Source organism: Hippopotamus amphibius, chromosome 4, assembly GCF_030028045.1.
Source record: "Hippopotamus amphibius kiboko isolate mHipAmp2 chromosome 4, mHipAmp2.hap2, whole genome shotgun sequence".
Taxonomy (NCBI): domain Eukaryota; kingdom Metazoa; phylum Chordata; class Mammalia; order Artiodactyla; family Hippopotamidae; genus Hippopotamus; species Hippopotamus amphibius.
The window spans coordinates 25,835,573-25,854,314 of NC_080189.1; the positions used below are offsets into that span (position 1 = coordinate 25,835,573).

General features: G+C 36.4%; 1 protein-coding gene across 1 annotated transcript in view; it reads left to right on the forward strand.

Moving 5' to 3' along the window:
* The window catches only part of GRM8 (glutamate metabotropic receptor 8), a 757,013-nt gene that overhangs the window by 447,690 nt on the left and 290,581 nt on the right, over positions 1–18,742 (forward strand). The gene's annotated exons all lie outside the window — the stretch shown is intronic.

An 18,742-nucleotide genomic window follows, 5' to 3' on the forward strand; every position in this document is an offset into this window, starting at 1 on the left:
GGAAAACAGTATGGAGCCTCCCCCCAAAATTAAAAACAGAAATACCATATGATTTATCCCTTCCATTCCTGGGTATTTATCCAAAGGAAACGAAAACGCTAATTTGAAAAGATATATGCATCCCCTTATTTATTGCAGCATTATTTACAATAGCCAAGACATGGAAACAACCTGTGTCCATCTATGGATAAATGGATAAAGTGATTGTGTTTTACACATACATGCACACGCACACACACACACATAGACTAGAATATTATTCAGCCATAAAAAAAAGAGTGAAATTTTGCCATTTGTGACAATATGGATGGACTTTAAGGACACTATGCCAAGTGAAATAAGTCAGACAGAGAAGGACAAATACTGTATGATCTCTCTTATATGTGGAATTTAAACAACAACGACAAACCAAGCTCATAGATAGAACAGATTGGTGATTGCAAGAGGTGAGGGGTGGGAGATGGGAAAATGGGGGAATTTTTTTTTTTAGTTTAGTTTAAATAAATCGAATAAAAAAATTAAAAAAAAGAAAACATATATTAAAAATTGCTTCTTCATACAAAAGCTGAACACACAAGACTGTCATAGGACTTCAAAGGCCAAATGTTTACCAGGTACGTAAGAGTGCAAATGAGACAGGTCTATTCAAGGACCTGGTAGCAGGTTTATATCTTAATCTAAATCCATTATGCTGTACCTGGGCACAGTCTTTATTGTTTGGACTTGAGTTGTAAGAAAAAAGCAAGACAGTTTGAATAGACAGAGTTTGGAGTCTTGGCTTTACGTATTACTATGTCTGTGATAACAGGCAGGTTTTTAACCTGAGACTCAGTATCCTCATTTAAAAAAATGGGAAGAATAATAAAACTTGCTTCATGGAGTTATTACAAGGATTATGTAAGAACATGTCCAACTTGTCTAGCATGGATGTTGGCTCACAATAGATCCCAGTAAATCTTATTTCTTCCTCCTAGCTTCTCAAAAGGCTGTTTAGGAAAATTTGTACACTTGAGCCATTATGTCTACATGTTTCCTTTATCATATCTCCCTGTTTTCTACTCAAGTCCTTGATGCTAGTAACATAATTTGGGGAGTAAAAATAAACCACTGAGAACAGACTCCAAAAAGCAGATTTGTTAGAAATAAATTTAAAGAGCATCTCAGGCTATGATTTTCACATTGGTTCTAAATATATCAAATTTCTATTTATAATTTTTCTCACAAAATGTGTTTTGGTATTTAAAGCATGCAATGAAAGTTTAAAGATGAAAATATTTTCAATTCTTTTTTGCATTTGCATGCATTGAAAGTTTAAAGATGAAAATATTTTCAATTTTTTTTTTCTCATTCTCATATAGGGGTAATAATAGGCGATTCCAACTGGTCATGCTCTGTTTTTCCAGTTGAAATCAGAGCTGATTGTCAGAACAGATCCTTAGTGCTTACAGGGCCAGAATTCCACCTTAGTCTTGGAACGTTTTCTAGGTCCATATAGTACTCACACTAAATCATCAGCTATAATTTAGTTTATATGTAATGTTGAAGGACACCACAGTTTATACTAGTTAGATTTTTTTTTAAAAAAGATGTCAAACAAATCTACTTTCTTTCTGTTGTAAATTCCTAGTCAAAAGCCACAATTTTTGATCTTGGGCAACTGTGTGTATAAGTTCGGCTTAATGAATACTGATGTTTTATTGATTGTTTAGGAAGTGAGGAAATACACCCACAGTTTCCTGATTTATGAGGAGTTTGAAATGAACACTTACCTCATCTTGGATCTGTTGTTTCAATGCTGTCTAATGCAGTTAATCTCAGATGTTCTGTTTCCTCTATTATGGAAATTATCCTACCAGTCTGAGTGGAGAGAAACAAAAAACAAAACACTCCTACTGATTCTATCTTTTATGTACATTTATTTGAACATAAAAATAAAACGCATAGCTTTAGTTTCTTTGACAGAAGTTTTCCCAGTTGTACTTTATCATATCCCATAATAGTTTTGTAGAGTGGCACTTCATAGAATATTAAAGCAAAGGAGATGGAGGCTTTATGCACAGCTAAATGGGATTATTTTATTGATATAAGCCCTTCTTTAGAAAGAAACTTGGTGCAAATTGGTTTAACAAACATTGATATTCACCTAAGACGTATTTGGGCACCATTCTATGCCCAGTGGGTGTTCAGAGGACGCAGATCCAGCCGCTGTCCTTCATGAGGTTTCAGGTTACTGGGAGAGAAAATAATATTTAGAAACAAGCTGTAAATCAAGAATGATGACTGAAAGATGAATACTGCTTATTCATTAAACACAGTCAGCTGCCTCTATGTTTACTCATTCCTGATGAGGACTTGGAATGAGTGGATGGTTTGCATCCCTGAAGGTGTCTTATGGAAGCAGAGGCTTATTGAATTAATTGGAAAGCAACAAGAGAGGTCATCTTGTCTGGTCCCTGTTCCTATGAAGGATGGCATAGAAACTCTCCCAGACAGATTGCGACCTGCTTTAATCAGCCACTGGCATTACACCTACGCCTGTGCTGTGACCCTTAAAATTAGGAGGAGAAGTGAAAGACCCAGTCAGTCACCCAGAGGATGGACCATATTGTACAGAGGTGAGGATTGTTTTCCTTTTGCTTCTGGGTGGTCCAGTAGTACAGAAAGATACCCTAAAATTTCCATTGAAAGGACATTCATCTTATACTCAAGGTACTTCAGGTTTTCTTTTTTAAAATTTAAGTTTCTGTTATAAAATTCTTTGCTTTTATATTTTTGATATTTTCAACCAAAAACCATGTTTCTTTGAATGTTGTCGGTTTCCACTGATACTCATATTAAGTTGGCGTGAGAGAGAGCCTTACCATAACTCACACCTTTTTGTTACTCATTTCTCCCCATAATTCATTTAACTAATTCTTTCAAGACTTTTTCTTCCTCATGGGCAAACTCATTTAGTGATTCCCTCAAGTTTTACTTATCCTCAATGGAACTCAGTTACAAAGGAAAGAAAATGCAGCTGAAAACAGGCAAGGTGATTAAAGGGAAGAGTCATGGAATTAGGTGGTTAAGGTTCTATCCCTGGCTCTGCCTCTGCTTGAGTGGTCAAACCCAGAAAAATCACTCAGTGTTCCTCTACCCTAGTTTCACTATTTGTAAAATAAGATTGGCTTAGGTCAGTGAGTTTCAATTTTTTTGGACTTCACTGTAGATTAATAATTTGTTGTACATGGCAACCCAGTACGCACATGCCTTGCAATTGAAATAAAAGTTTCAAGAAATAATACTTCCTGTTACTATATGTGATGCATTTGATTTCTGTTTTCTTTATTTTAAAGATATGCTGTTTGTGACTCACTACATTGATTTGAAGAACCACTCATAGGTCATGTCGTTAAGCTTAAAAACAGCAGAGAGGATGATTTTTAGGGTTGTTTTAGTGTGAGCATTCCTCATTTATTAATTACAAGTTCTAGGTTTCTTCTATCACTGGACCTTCGCTATGACTGTCATCCTGCCTTTTGTGCTTCCACTACCTCCCTTTCTCACCTTATTCACTCCTGTTTACCCTTTAGATCTTAGTCCTAGTGTCATTCCATGACATCAAGGACTAGATGAGTTTTAGTTTACCATTGTATCCAGCTCAGTGCTTAATACATCATACAATGATGAACAATGATAGAGAATAAAGATGGTGATAACAACATCCCTTTATATAGTACTTCCTGCTAAAATAGACTTTCTGCCTTATATATATTAACTCATTTAATTATGACAACCCCAATGGGATGAGATACTATTATTATCCTCCTTTTATAGATAAGGAAACTGAGGCATGAGATATTAGGGGACTATTCCTGGAGAATAGGTTTAAAATGTAGAAAACAAAGTTAAATCCCTCCCTTGCACCAAATATCACACTGAGTATCAGGAGTTAAGTGCAAAAACCTGAATCCATTAAGTGAGCTATAATACAACCGCTATTAAAAACCATGCTTTACTACAATATGGGGAAATTCTCACTATAGATAAAGTGAATATTGCATATTTTAAAAGTATGCACAGAATTATCTTAATTTTTATAAATAAAGAGGGAAAGAAATGCTGTAAGGCAATAGACCAGTGTGCAAATAGTGGTTAACATGGTGGGCCAATAGATATTCTCTATTTTCTTCTTTATACTTCCCCCCGCAGCCCCCCACATTTCTACAAAGACTGATTTACTTTGGTAATTAGAAAAAATTTGTTAAGGCAAATCCTAAGCCTTATCATATGGTCTGTAATGACAAGTATAACATATTTTGAGGTGGAAGGTGGGGCATTAGGAATCCTACCCACTGAAGGGGGAATCATGAAGGGAAAATTTGAATTCTTCAATGAGGGAGTTTTAATATGCTTCAAAGAGAAAAGCTCTTCTCTTAACTATGAACTCTGCTATTTACCAAGAATTTTACACACTATTTTCAATCAAAATTTGTCTCTAATGTATATGATCTAAGATAATTATGTAGAAAAATGCAACTGGTTGAATTTAATCAAATGCCTTTTTTTTTGTTTGGGGACCTAGGGAGATACCTATGAACGGGCTTTCTCTTCTGAATATCTTTCTTCTAAACTGGTAGTTTTGCCTGAAGATACACTCTTAATCTTATTTGCCATTTACCTTAGGTTTTTCAGTGTTTTAAAAACCCTAGGGCATTGCATGGAAAATTTAACACCTGAAGGGGACACCTGGCACCTGCCTGAAGCATTTTCCATTTCCTGCCAGGCACAAAGGAGAGAAGTTATTGTGGGCTGCTGTAGTACTCTTCACTGGTTGATTTACAAGAGTCTCCTGAGTTGTCCTCAGGCAGCTAAGAGCCTTCAGTTTTGGGGACTACATTTAAATTACAGAAGAAGATGGAGAGCAGGTGATTTTCAGCTGAGGACCCTTATCTTCTCATTTCTCTGCCCTGTATAAATAGATAAAGCCAAGTCTCAAGTTAGTTGGTTAGTCTGATACAACTGTTTATACAGGTCCTTGACAAAGCCTACTATAGAATCTATGAAGCAGAACCTTAGGTGTGGAATTCTCTTTTGAGCTTGGTGTTATTTTCCTAGAGAAATCCTTTAGACATATAAATACACACACAAATACATTCTAACCCTCCAAAGCTAAAATACCTCTATAATTTTTATAAATATAAAGTTATAGTCCTTATTAGCTTTGAATTTCACTACAAATATCCAATCATCTTGCTTATGAATTTCAGCCATTTTATGCCAATTTTATCTCAGGTGTGTGGTTGAAGTTCACAAACAAAATTTTTTTTTGTAGTTCAGAAAAATGCTTAAAATGTTATAGAGGACTTCCTAGGTGGCGTAGTGGGTAAGAATCTGCCTGCCAATGCAGGGGACACGGGTTCGAGCCCTGCCCCAGGAAGATACCACATGCCGCTGAGCAACTAAGCCCGTGCGCCACAACTATTGAGCCTGTGCTCTAGAGCCCGTGAGCCACAACTACTGAGCCCATGTGCCACAACTACTGAAGCCCACGCGCATATAGCCCGTGCTCTGCAACAAGAGAGGCCACCGCAATGAGAAGCCTGTGCACCACAAGGAGGAGTAGCCCCCATTCGCCGCAACTAGAGAAAGCCCGTGTGCAGCAACACAGCCAATAAAATAAATAAATAAATAAATTTATATTAAAAAAAAGTTATAGAAATGTATTTCCCCCTTTTATCATTTCAATATAGGTATTGTCATTTGTTAATGTTTGTTAGTATTTATTAGTTACTATTTTTGTAAAAGTATTTATTTTATAATATTCTTTAATCCCTGCTCCACTATTCTCTTTAAGATTCACACACACACACACACACACACACACACACACATACACACACATGAACACACACTCTCTATACTTAACTAGGAGATAAACCAATCATGGATGTAACAGCTGAAAGTTAAACAGGAGTTCGGAGAAGTGAAAGTTAAGGCTGAGCTGGAAGAATCCAAGGAAACGTCACAAAGGAGGAGGAAGTTAAGCAGTAAATGGCAGACATTTGGGGTCAGACATGATGACCATTTACTGCCATAACTGTGTGATCTTGGGTAAATTATTCAACTTTTTGAGTCTTAGTCCCTTTATCTGTTAAAAAAAAGAAAAAGAAAAGAGGAAAGAAAGGAGTAATAATAATTTACAATCAAAGAGAAGCTATCTGTGAAGAGTCCTACCCATTTTGACTGTGTCCTCCCTCTTCCCTTTCATGTCTTCATAATTGATTTTCCATAAATGATTCTTTTAACCATTGGATCAAAATAAAAAGATAAATGAAACGTTTCTCCTTTGTGAGGAACCAGATTCGATATATAGCTCAAATCTAAGAATAAGGAAAATGTAGTGACTCAGTTAATCTGGGAATTCAAGAAGAAAAATCCAGGCTGACATTTGATATTTTTTTTGTTAGTGCAGAATTTCCAGGTCTCAGTTACTGGATATTCCTGTTTTGGAGAATTGAGTTTAGTGGTATTTGTTTAGTCACACCCTAATGCAATCTTCAAGTGGTCCTAGAAAGTGTGAGGAGAAGAAGCTGCCCTAGAATCTAGAATTTTAGAACTAAAGGGACCCTGATTGATCATCTTGTTCAATCCTCTAACTTCTACTGAGAAATAAATAAATGCCAGAGGGATCACAACTTGACCAATGATACAACGTCAGCTGGTCACTGTATTAGAGCTGGAATGCAAGTCTGGATTCCGAAACCATTGGTCTTAAGGCAGCACCGCATAAGGTATTTCACTCTAAGGTGGCATAAATTATTACAGTATTATATAATAAATAAACAAATAATCAACCATTTCACTGTTACATGATTACTCTAAACATTTGGATCATTATTCTTTAATAATTCAACAAATTTATATAAAGTTTATATTTTGTTAGAGGATATAATAAATACTACAGAATCTTAAAAATCAGTCTTTTTATTTTAGAAGTTTAAGAACTTCTATTTGGGATATAATTGACATACAATAAAAAATCAATCTTTTTAACTGTCATAAATGGAAACTTCTTGTTCACCTGATTATCCAAATTCTGTTAATGGTGCCAATATTCTACTGCTTGTCCTCAAAACTCCTGAGATGTTGATCGCCTCCAACTTTAATTCTCATATTTAATCGGGTATCCAAATACTGTTCATTTGACATATGAAATTTATTTTCTCTCATTCTTTCTCTTTTCTACTGTTTCAACCTATTTCTGCTCTGCCTCCCAACTTGTATCTCTACCTTCAACTTATGTTTGTTTCAATTTGCTTTACACATCATTCCCAGAAATAATTTTAAATACCAGTCTTGACTCTCTGTTCCCAACCAAACAATATTTATGTGTAGTATTTAAGTGAAGTTCCGTGGTTTGAACAACTCAGGTTGTATTCAAGGACCTGAAAGTGGAGCAGAGAGAGGTAGGGTGGTACCAGAAGATGAGGCTGGAGAGATGGGGAGCCCGTCTTGGAGGTCCCTGTGGGCAACCTTTCCAGTTGAAGACCTAGGTTTGGTGAGGTTCAGGAAAGTGTCCCAGGCCTTTTGAGTTGTACAACTGGGGCCTGAATCCAGCTCTGCTGACTGGTCTGTCCTCTTCACCTGTGCCAGCTGCCTCCATTAGTCAGTTTGTCTTTCTGCCTTATGGGCAGAAAACTGCCTTGTCTTTCATTCCTCTGCAGTTTGGGAAGTGTACACATTTCCTTTGTGTATCTAGTGCTTAATTCCTGCATAACTGAACATGCTAATCTTTCTTTCCCATCCTCCCCCTATTGTGTCCTTGAAACCAAATCAGTTTTAATTCAGTATAAGATGACTTATGTTTGCTAACATGCTAGAGATTACTTTTCAGTGTGCGGTGCAGTTCTTGGCATGATTCTCACTGGTTTAAGAATTACTATGCAGTCACTACATACATGTGCGGTATCTGGAAAGCAGGATGCAGAGTGTGACAGTCTTGTCTCTGGTGTATCAATGAGTTAGGCAAATGGAGTTCTTGTGGAATTCAGAATGACTTTTAAATTTGGTCCTGTATGCATAAATGTGTTTATTCAGAGCAACTCACATGTTCTCTTCTCTCTTACCAGCTTCCCCACAGCAACCACAAGAAAATGATTTAATTATTTAAAGTAGTTGCTGCATACTTAAGAAAAAGTCAGGGAGGAGCTAAAAAAAGAAATAGTTTTTAGCCTACAAATTTAGAGTGTGGGATTATTTGTACTATATGCTAAGATGGTAGTAAAAAGTTCAACCAATTGGATGTTTGCTTTCCTAGGAATAAAAGGACTAATATGACTTACATATTTTCCCCACTGAATTGACCAACTGTTTATTAAATCATCACTGCAGTAACATTTTGTCTTATAATAATTTCAGGAAAAGGAAAATAGCCCCTACAATCTCAGTTTACAAAACTAAACCATCTCCTGAGAAACGAGAAATTCTTAGAAAGCAAAGCTAAACAACTATGTGTCAAAGAATTTAAAATTCACGTCAGGTTCATCTTGGGAAGTCACATTGTAATGTGTACAGCGCTTTGCAAACTTGAGCAGATTTGCCTTTCCACCAAGAAGGAACAAAAACCAAAAAGATACACCTTTATGTGCAAAAGACCTTAACTGAGGTCCATGTGGTATCCCTTGTGCAAATAAGAATTTACTACTGTGTGTTCCAGGGACAAAGATACGGTCAGGGTTTTAGATTTCGTTGATGAAAACATAAAACAATCTTGCTATAAAATTTATGAGGTTGACTTCATCTCCCACCACACAAACACTTAGCTATATGCTGTTAATTTTAAGCTATACACTAAAACACATCACAACTTTACAATTAGTGTTTTAAATGGGTGGCTGACCTACAGCCTTTGATAATATTTAGCACTTTATAGCAATACATTAACACTAACTTTAGAAACTATAGCATAATGAAATTTTACAGCCACTTAAGTTGATGAGTCACTGTCAGCTTCCTAAATTCTTATTTTAGATGATCAAGAGAAGCAGATAGAGGAAGTGAGGGACAAACTCTAACTCCTGTAAAATCTTGTGTCATTATGAGTTTGAATTTTTGGGGAATAGAAAAATACATCGTCTAAACAGCCTGAAAAGAAATAAGGTGATTTCTTTTCAAATTTAGAAATGGTAATTGTGATCAGTCTTTTAGTTTGTCGCCATGTACATACATTGATTTATGAAAAATGTCTTATAGTGTCCATTGACTTGTGTGGCAATAGTCACTGGACAGCCTTATGAACTCTTACTTTAAAAAAAAAAAAGCAAAGTTGGATATATTTAATCTTCATTCAAACTAATTGGAGTTTATAACTAGTCAAGGAAATAAATAATTTGACTAGTGAAAATTTAAATATTTTCCTTCAATAAGATGGTGTGGTATTTCAGAATTAATGTAAATTCATTATATATAAAGTTGAAAAAAAAATTGAGGGGGGGTATCCAAGGAAGAGTATGTCTATTAAGTTCGGGTATCTATATTGAAATATATCAGGAAAGTGTTGTATATAACTTTATCTCAATTATTGAATGCTCAGAAATATCTTCATAGACTTATAGGGGGTTGCAATAGCATTGAAGTAAAATCCTAGTATGTCAAATTCAGAACATTTGGGGATAGAGTAAATTAAAAAATATAAAATATTCATACATATCTAGCTCTTCCATATACCCCATGGATTGTGGAAAATTTCCAAATTCCTTAATGTTCTCATGGCCATTGCTTTCTTTGAATCAATTTGGCTTTGGCATTTTCTGCCAATCCTATGCCCACTGACCGCACTCCCTTAGTAATGGACACGTGGAAATTTTCTTTTTTCTTTCTTTTTTTTTTTTCTTTAAGAACTTTTATTGAGATACAATTGACATACAATAAACTGCACACATTAAAGTGTAAAATTTGATATGTTTTTTCTTATTAGTAATGTATATATGGCAATCCCAATCTCTCAATTCATCCCACCCAACCTCCCCGCCAACACCCTGCTTTCCCCACTTGGTGTCCATGTTTGATCTCTACAACTGTGTCTCTATTTCTGCCTTGCAAACCGGTTGATTTGTACCATTTTTCTATATTCTACATATATGTGTTAATATACGATATTTGCTCTTTCTCTTTCTGACTCACTTCACTCTGTATGACAGTCTCTAGGTCCATCCATGTCTCTACGGCTGAGTAATATTCTATTGTATATATGTACCAAATCTTCTTTATCCATTCATCTGTTGATGGACATTTAGGTTGCTTCCATGTCCTGGCTATTGTAAATAGTGCTGCAATGAACATTGGGGTGCATGGGTCTTTTTGAATTATGGTGTTCTCTGGGTATATGCCCAGCAGTGGGATTGCTGGGTCATAAGGTAACACTATTTTTAGTTTTTCAAGGAACCTCCATACTGTTCTCCATAGTGGCTGTATCAATATACATTCCCACCAACAGTGAAGGAGGGCTCCCTTTTATCCACACCCTCTCCAGCATTTATTGTTTCTAGATTTTCTGATGATGACCATTCTAACTGGTGTGAGGTGATACCTCATTGTAATTTTGATTTGCATTTCTCTAATAATTAGTGATGTTGAGCAGCTTTTCAAGTGCCTCTTGGCCATCCGTATGTCTTCTTTGGAGAAATGCCTATTTAGGTCTTCTGCCCATTTTTTGATTGGGTTGTTTGTTTTTTTTGATATTGAGCTGGATAAACCGTTTATATATTTTGGAGTTTAATCCTTTGTCTGTTGATTCGTTTGCAAATATTTTTTCCCATTCTGAGGGTTGTCTTTTCATCTTGCTTATAGTTTCCTTTGCTGTGCAGAAGCTTTGAAGTTTCATTAGGTCCCACTTATTTATTTTTGTTTTTATTTCCATTACTCTAGGGGGTGGATCAAAAAAGATCTTGCTGTGATTTACGTCGAAGAGTGTTCTTCCTATATTTTCCTCTAGGAGTTTTATAGTGTCTGGCCTTACATTTAGGTCTTTTATCCATTTTGAGTTTATTTTTGTGTATGGTGTTAGGAAGTGTTCTAATGTCATTCTTTTACATGTAGCTGTCCAGTTTTCCCAGCACCACTTATTGAAGAGGCTGCCTTTTCTCCATTGTATATCCTTGCCTCATTTGTCATAGATTGGTTGACTGTAGTTTATCTCTGGGCTTTCTATCCTGTTCCATTGATCTATATGTCTGTTTTTGTGCCAGTGCCATACTGTCTTGATCACTGTAGCCTTGTAGTATAGCCTGAAGTCCGAAAGCCTGATTCCACCAACTCCTTCTTTCCTTTTCAAGATTGCTTTGGCTATTTGGGGTCTTTTGCGTTTCCATACAAATAGTAAAATTTCCCGCTCTAGTTCTGTGAAAAATGCCATTGGTAATTTGATTGGTATTGCATTGAATCTGTAGATTGCTTTCGATAATATAGTCATTTTCACACTGTTGATTCTTCCAATCCAAGAACATGGTATATCTCTCCATCTGTTTGTGTCATCTTTAATTTCCTTCATTAGTGTCTTATAGTTTTCTGAGTACAGGTCTTTTACCTCCTTGGTTAGGTTTATTCCTAGGTATTTTATTCTTTTTGTTGCAATGGTGAATGGGATTGTTTCCTCAATTTCTCTTTCTGATCTTTCATTGTTGGTGTATAGAAATGCAAGAGATTTCTGTGTGTTAATTTTGTATCCTGCAACTTTACCAAATTCATTGATGAGCTCAAGTAGTTTTCTGGTGGCATCTTTAGGATTTTCTATGTATAGCATCATGTCACCTGCAAACAGTGACAATTTTACTTCTTTTCCAATTTGGATTACTTTGATGTCTTTTTCTTCTCTGATGGGTGTGGCAAGGACTTCCAAAACTATGTTGAACAGTAGTGGAGAGAGTGGACATCCTTGTCTTGTTCCTGATCTTAGAGGGAATGATTTCAGTTTTTCACCATTAAGAATGATGTTTGCTGTGGGTTTGTTGTATATGGCCTTTATTGTGTTGAGGTAGGTTCCCTCTATGCCCACCTTCTGGAGAGTTTTTATCAAAAATGGGTGTTGAATTTTGTCAAAAGCTTTTCCTGCATCTATTGAGATGATCATGTGTTTTCTATCCTTCAGTTTGTTAATATGGTGTATCACATTGATTGATTTGCATACATTGAAGAATCCTTACATTCCAGGGATAAACTTCACTTGATCATGGTGTATAATCCTTTTAATGTGTTGTTGGATTCTGTTGGCTAGTATTTTTTTGAGGATTTTTGCATCTAAATTCATCAGTGATATTGGTCTGTAATTCTCTTTTTTTGTAGTATCTTTGTCTGGTTTTGGTATCAGGGTGATGGTGGCCTCATAGAATGTGTTTGGGAGTGTTCCTTCCTCTGATATTTTTTGGAAGAGTTTGAGAAGGCTGGGTGTTAGCTCTTCTCTAAGTGTTTAATAAAATTCACCTGTGAATCCATCTGGTCCTGGACTTTTGTTTGTTGGAAGATTTTTAATCACGGTTTCAGTTTCATTACTTGTGATTGGTCTGTTCATATTTTCTATTTCTTCCTGATTCATACTTGGAAGGTTATACCTTTCTAAGAATCTGTGCATTTCATCCAGGTTGTCCATTGTATTGGCATAGAGTTGTTTGTCGTAGTCTCTTATGGTGCTTTCCATTTCTGTACTGTCCATTGTAACTTCTGTTTTTTTTCTAATTTTATTGATTTGAGTCCTCTCCCTCTTTTTCTTAAAGTCTTGCTAGAGGTTTATCAATGTTATTTATCTTCTCAAAGAACCAGCTTTTAGTTTTATTGATTATTGCTATTGTTTTCTTTGTCTCCATTTCATTTATTTCTGCTCTGATCTTTATAATTTCTCTGTGTCTACTAACTTTGGGTTTTGTTTGCTCTTCTTTCTCTAGTTCCTTTAGGTGTAAGGTTAGATTATTTATTTGGGATTTTTCTTCTTTCTTGAGGTAGGATTGTATTGCTATAAACTTCCCTTTTAGAACTGCTTTTGCTGCATCCCAAAGGTTTTGGATCATTGTGTTTTCATTGTCATTTGTCTCTAGGTATTTTTTGATTTCTTCTTTGATTTCTTCAGTGATCTGTTGGTTATTTAGTAGTGTATTGTTTAGTCTCCATGTGCTTGAGTTTTTTACAGTTTTTTTTCCTGTAATTCATTTCTAATCTCATAGCATTGTGGTTGAAAAAGATTGTAGATACAATTTCAATTTTCTTAAATTTACCAAGGCTTGATTTGTGACCCAAAATGTGGTCTATCCAGGAGAGTGTTCCATGTGCACTTGAGAAGAACATGTAGTTTGCTGTTTTTGGATGTAATATCCTATAGATATCTATTAAATCAAGCTGGTTTATTGTGTCATTTAAAGCTTGTGTTTCCTTATTAATTTTCTGTGTGCATGATCTGTCCATTAGTGTAAATGGGGTGTTAAAGTCCCCCACTATGATTGTGTTACTGTTGATTTCCTCTTTTATAGTTGTTAGCATTTGCCTTATGTATTGAGGTGCTCCTATATTGGGTGCATATATATTTATAATTGTTATCTCCTCTTCTTGGATTGATCCCTTGATCTTTATGTAATGTCCTTTCTTGTCTCTTGTAACACTTTTTATTTTAAAGTCTATTTTATCTGATATGAGTATTGCTACTCCAGCTTTCTTTTGATTTCCATTTGCATGGAATATCTTTTTCCATCCCCTCACTTTCCATCTGTATGTGTCCCTAGGTCTGAAGTGGGTCTCTTGTAGACAGCATATATATGGGTCTTGTTTTTGTATCCCTTCCTCCAGTCTGTGTCTTTTGGTTGGAGCATTTAGTCCATTTATTTACATTCAAGGTAATTTTCGAGACATATGTTCCTATTACTATTATCTTAATTGTTTTGTTTTTGTTTTTGTAGGTCCTTTTCTTCTTTTATGTTTCGCACTTAGAGAAATTCCTTTAGCAGTTGTTGTAGGGCTGGTTTGTTGGTGCTGAATTCTCTTAGCTGTTGCTTGTCTGTAAAGCTTTTGATTTCTCCATCAAATCTGAATGAGATCCTTGCTGAGTAGAGTATTCTTGGTTGTAGGTTCTTCCCTTTCATCACTTTAAAGGTATCATGCCACTCCCTTCTGGCTTGCAGAGTTTCTGCTGAGAAATCAGCTTTTAACCTTATGGGAGTTCCCTTGTATGTTATCGTTTTTCTCTTGCTGCTTTTAATAACTTTTCTCTGTCTTTAATTTTTGTCAATTTGACTACTATGTGTCTTGGCATGTTTCTCCTTGGGTTTATCCTGCCTGGGACTCTCTGCGCTTCCTGGACTTGGGTAGCTATTTCTTTCCCATGTTAGGGAAGTTTTCAACTATAATATCTTCCAATATTTTCTCTCTCTCTTCTCTTTCTGGGAACCCTATAATGCGAATGTTAGTGCATTTAATATTGTCCTAGAGGTCTCTTAGGCTGTCTTCATTTCTTTTCATTCTTTTTTCTTTATTCTTTCCCACATCAGTGATTTTCACCATTCTGTCTTCCAGGTCACTTATTCGTTCTTCTGCCTCAATTAATCTGCTATTGGTTCCTTCTAGTATATTTTTCATTTCAGTTATTGTATTGCTTATCTCTGTTTCTTTGTTCTTTAATTCTTCTAGGTCTTTGTTAAACTATTCTTGCATCTTTTTGATCTTTGCATCTAGTCTCTTTTCAAAGTTCTGGATCATCTTCACTATCACTATTCTGACTTCTATTTCTGGAAGTATGTCTATCTCCACTTCATTTAGTTGTTTTTCTGGGGTTTTATTTTGTCCCTTCATCTGGTACAATGTCCTCTGCTTTTTCACTTTTTCTTTCTGTGGCTGTGGTTTTCAGTTCCACAGAACAAAATACTGCTGGTAATGCTGTCTGCCCTCTTGTGGAGGAAACTATCTAAAAGGCTTGTATGTGTTTCCTGATGGGAGGGACTGATGATGGTAGGGCTGGGTGGGCAGAGTCAGTAAAACTTTAATCTGCCTCTCTGCCAATGGGTGGGGCTGCATTCCCACCCTGTTGGCTGTTTGGCCTGAGGCAACCCAGCTCTGGAGCTTACAGGCTCTTTGGTGATGCTAATGGTGGACTCCAGCAGGGCTCACACCAATGAGCACTTCTAAGAAACCCTGCTGCAGGTGTCCCTGTACCCATGGTGAGCCACAGCTGCCCCACACCTCTGTAGGCAACCCTCCAACACCAGCAAGTAGGTCTGGTTCAGTCGTCTGTGGGGTCACTGCTCCTTCCCCCTGGGTCCTGGTGTGCACTCAATCTTTTTGTGCCTTCCAAGAGTGGAGTCTCTGTTTCCCCTAGTCCTATCTAGGTCCTGCAATCAAATCCCACTGGCTTTCAAAGTCTGATTCTCTGGGAATTCCTCCTCCCATTGCCGGACCCCCAGTTTGGGAAGCCTGATGTGGGGCTCAGAACCATCACTCTAGTGGGTGGACTTCTGTGGTATAACTGTTCTCCAGCTTGTTAGTTGCCCCCCCAGAGGTTATGGGATTTGATTTTATTGCAATTGCACCCCTCCTACTGTTTCATTGTGGCTTCTCCATTGTCTATGGATGTGAGGTGTCTTTTTGGTGAATTCCAGTGTCTTTCTGTTGATGATTGTTCAGCAGTTAGTTGTAATTCCAGTGCTTTTGCAAGAGGGAGTGAGTACATGTCCTTCTACTCTGCCATGTTGAACTGTCTCTCCTCTTTTTCTTTTAAAGTGTGTGTGTGTGTGTGTGTGTGTGTGTGTGCGCACATGCACAGGAAAAGGGTTTACAGAGCAGCAATACAATCAACATAATTTGGAATGTGAGTGCTATAGACTGAATATTTGTGTTCCCCCATATTCCTGTGTTGAATCCTTAGCCCCTAGTGTGATGGTATCAGAAGCTGGGCCTTTGGGAGGTAATTAGGATCAGATATGGTCTTGAGGATTGAGCCCTTATGAATGGGATTAGTTACTTCTAAGAGCTTGCTTCCTCTCTACTCTCTGCCATAAGAGATGTAAGATAACAGCCACCTGCAACCCAGAAGGGAGGCTTCACCAAAACCTGACAATGCTGGCATCCTGAGCCTGGATGTCCAGACTCAAGAGCTGTGAGAAACAAATTCCTGTTGTTTACAAGCCACCCTGTCTATGATATTTTGTTATAGTAGCCCAAACTGACTAAGACAGTTAGACATATATGTTCTGAAATTACAGATTATTCATGTCCTCAATTTGGGAGATTCTGAGTCAGAAAGTATGGATGGTGCTGAGGAATCTCTATTTAAGAAGATAAGTAAGACAGGGACAACTGCTCTGGGCTGCCTAGTCTTCATTGTCAGTTATCTAGTTTGGTGATGCAAAATAAATGAAACACAAGGATCTCTCTATATACACCTAGGGACCTACCCTCACTGTAGTTATTTCAGTCTTTTATCATTAAATTTCTGTCATCATTTGTCTCCTTTTTCATAAGCAACCATGCTACTCTGCCCAGGACTGTCCAGGTTGTGATCCTGCATCCTGAGAAACTCCTCAGTCCTGGACTAACCAGAACCATTTGTCACCAGATAAGGTCTTTAAAGACATAACTGAGTACTGTTGGTTTTTGTGACCATTCATCAATATTTATTTATGAATTTTCTATTTTGTGGTTAAAACTATGGGAGAGAAACTTTAGGTAGAAGCTTAAAGGGCTGTTTTCATAGGTCACTTGATGACAGTAGAACATAAGCAGTACTGTCCTAGGACCTGGGAGACAAGATTCCCTACAGAGATAGGGAGAGACCAGTGCCCCCATATCTGCATGAATCTTAGCTTAGATCACACAACTAAGGCAGGCTGAAGGAGACAATATACCTTTTGGCACCTCAAAGAGGTTCTCTGTTAGATCTGTCCTCTCTCTTTTTGCTCCTAAACTTGCCAAACCCTCAAAAAGAGGTTTTTGGAAAATAGTAATGTACTTCCCTATAATGATAGCCTGGTTTTGGATCTTATGAGTTTGATATGGAAGCAGACTACATAGAAATATGGTAGGCAAATGGAAATGTGGGTTGGAAGCTAAATGATGGTAAAGTCCAGAAAGCTAAAGTCCACAATGAATTAAATTGATGCTATAAGTTGATCTAATGTTTTGGATTCTGTAACAAAAATTTTGGATTTCAGTTTCTACTTATAGACCATAGAAATAGTAATAGTTGAGAGTACTGAGAATGAATGGATTCTGAGATTGAGAGGTTGTGAGGTTGGGGAAAAAAAAGAAGACTCAATCTTGGAGAATGGAATGTTGAGTCACCAAAAAAGTCTGAAAAGGCATGTTGAAAGGGAGGAGCAGAATTTAGCATCACAAAAGACTGCAAGGAATAGAGCACCAACCAACAGCATTTAAAGGGTTTGAGTGGAACAAGTGATTGAGACCAGAGGAAAAAATGCTCAAAGATTGGATGAATAAAAATGAATGAATTGACCACTGCATTTGTCTAGACAAAAGTCACTGATTTTATCAGGGTGTAAAAACCCAAATAAAAGATAACCATCTTAATTCACCTCTCTAAATTTAGAGGAAATATGCATTTGTGTGAAGAAAGGAAATATTTGTTGAACTTAAAGACTGTTTATTAAAGTTTACTGACATTTATGGGAAAATATATGATCTCTCCCAGTGGTACCAGATGTATAAAGTTTGGGGGGATGTGGAAATGATAGGAGATCTTTTTTGTTCTCCTTAATAAGTCCTCAACATCCTATCTGTTGTTGTTGTTGTTGTTGTTGTTGTTTTCCTTGTGTGTCCAACATTCATGCCATCTACCCCATTTTCCTGGGGATTGACAAAATATTAGATTTCAACATGCTGGACCTGTGAATGGTTCCTGTATCTGCTCTGTATGTCTAAGTGAATTTCTCCTCTATAATCTTGGTTTCCTCATCTTCAAAATGAGAATGTTGGATTGTAATTTAATTAGGCATCTTCTAACTTTAACATCAAATGTATCTTCCATTTTTAATTCTATGTTTTTATTACATGTTAAATGATAAACATCAAGCTAAAGGTAATTTCCAATGCCAATTCTCAGCCCTAAATATACCTAAAACAGGTACACTTATTCTGAATGACATTCATTTTGAGAGCCCTACATCTTTTATCTAAGGTACAGCAAGATGATTATAGTTAACAACACAGTGTTGTATACTTGAAAGTTTCTAAGAGATTGGACCTTAAAAGTTCTCACTACAAGGAATAAAAAATGCAACCATGTGAGGTGATGGATATGTTAACTAACCTTATGGCAGTAATCATTTCACAATATGTATATATTGATATATTAAATCATCACATTGTATTTATTAAACTTACACAGTGTTGTAGGTCAATTATATATCAATAAGCTGGAAAAAATTAAACAATAGAAACAAATAAAAGTTGAGTTCAAGAAGAAAATAAATTGAATGATTCTTCTAAAGATAGCAGTTCACTTAAGGAAATATTGTCATTTAATATTAACAAAAAGAGCTCCCAAACAGAGCACATTCTAAACAAGGACAGACCTGAGGTAGAGGAGGGGATCTTACTTTGGCTGAGGTGAGGTGGATGAAAAGAATAGTCCACATATTTTACTTAAAAGATCAAATCACTATCAAAATGGTAGGTAATTATTAGCATGTACAGTATGATAGAACTCATAAGGTGGAAATAAAGAAAATGAAACTGTATGTCTTTTATCTACTTTATATCTTTTTGTTGCTAA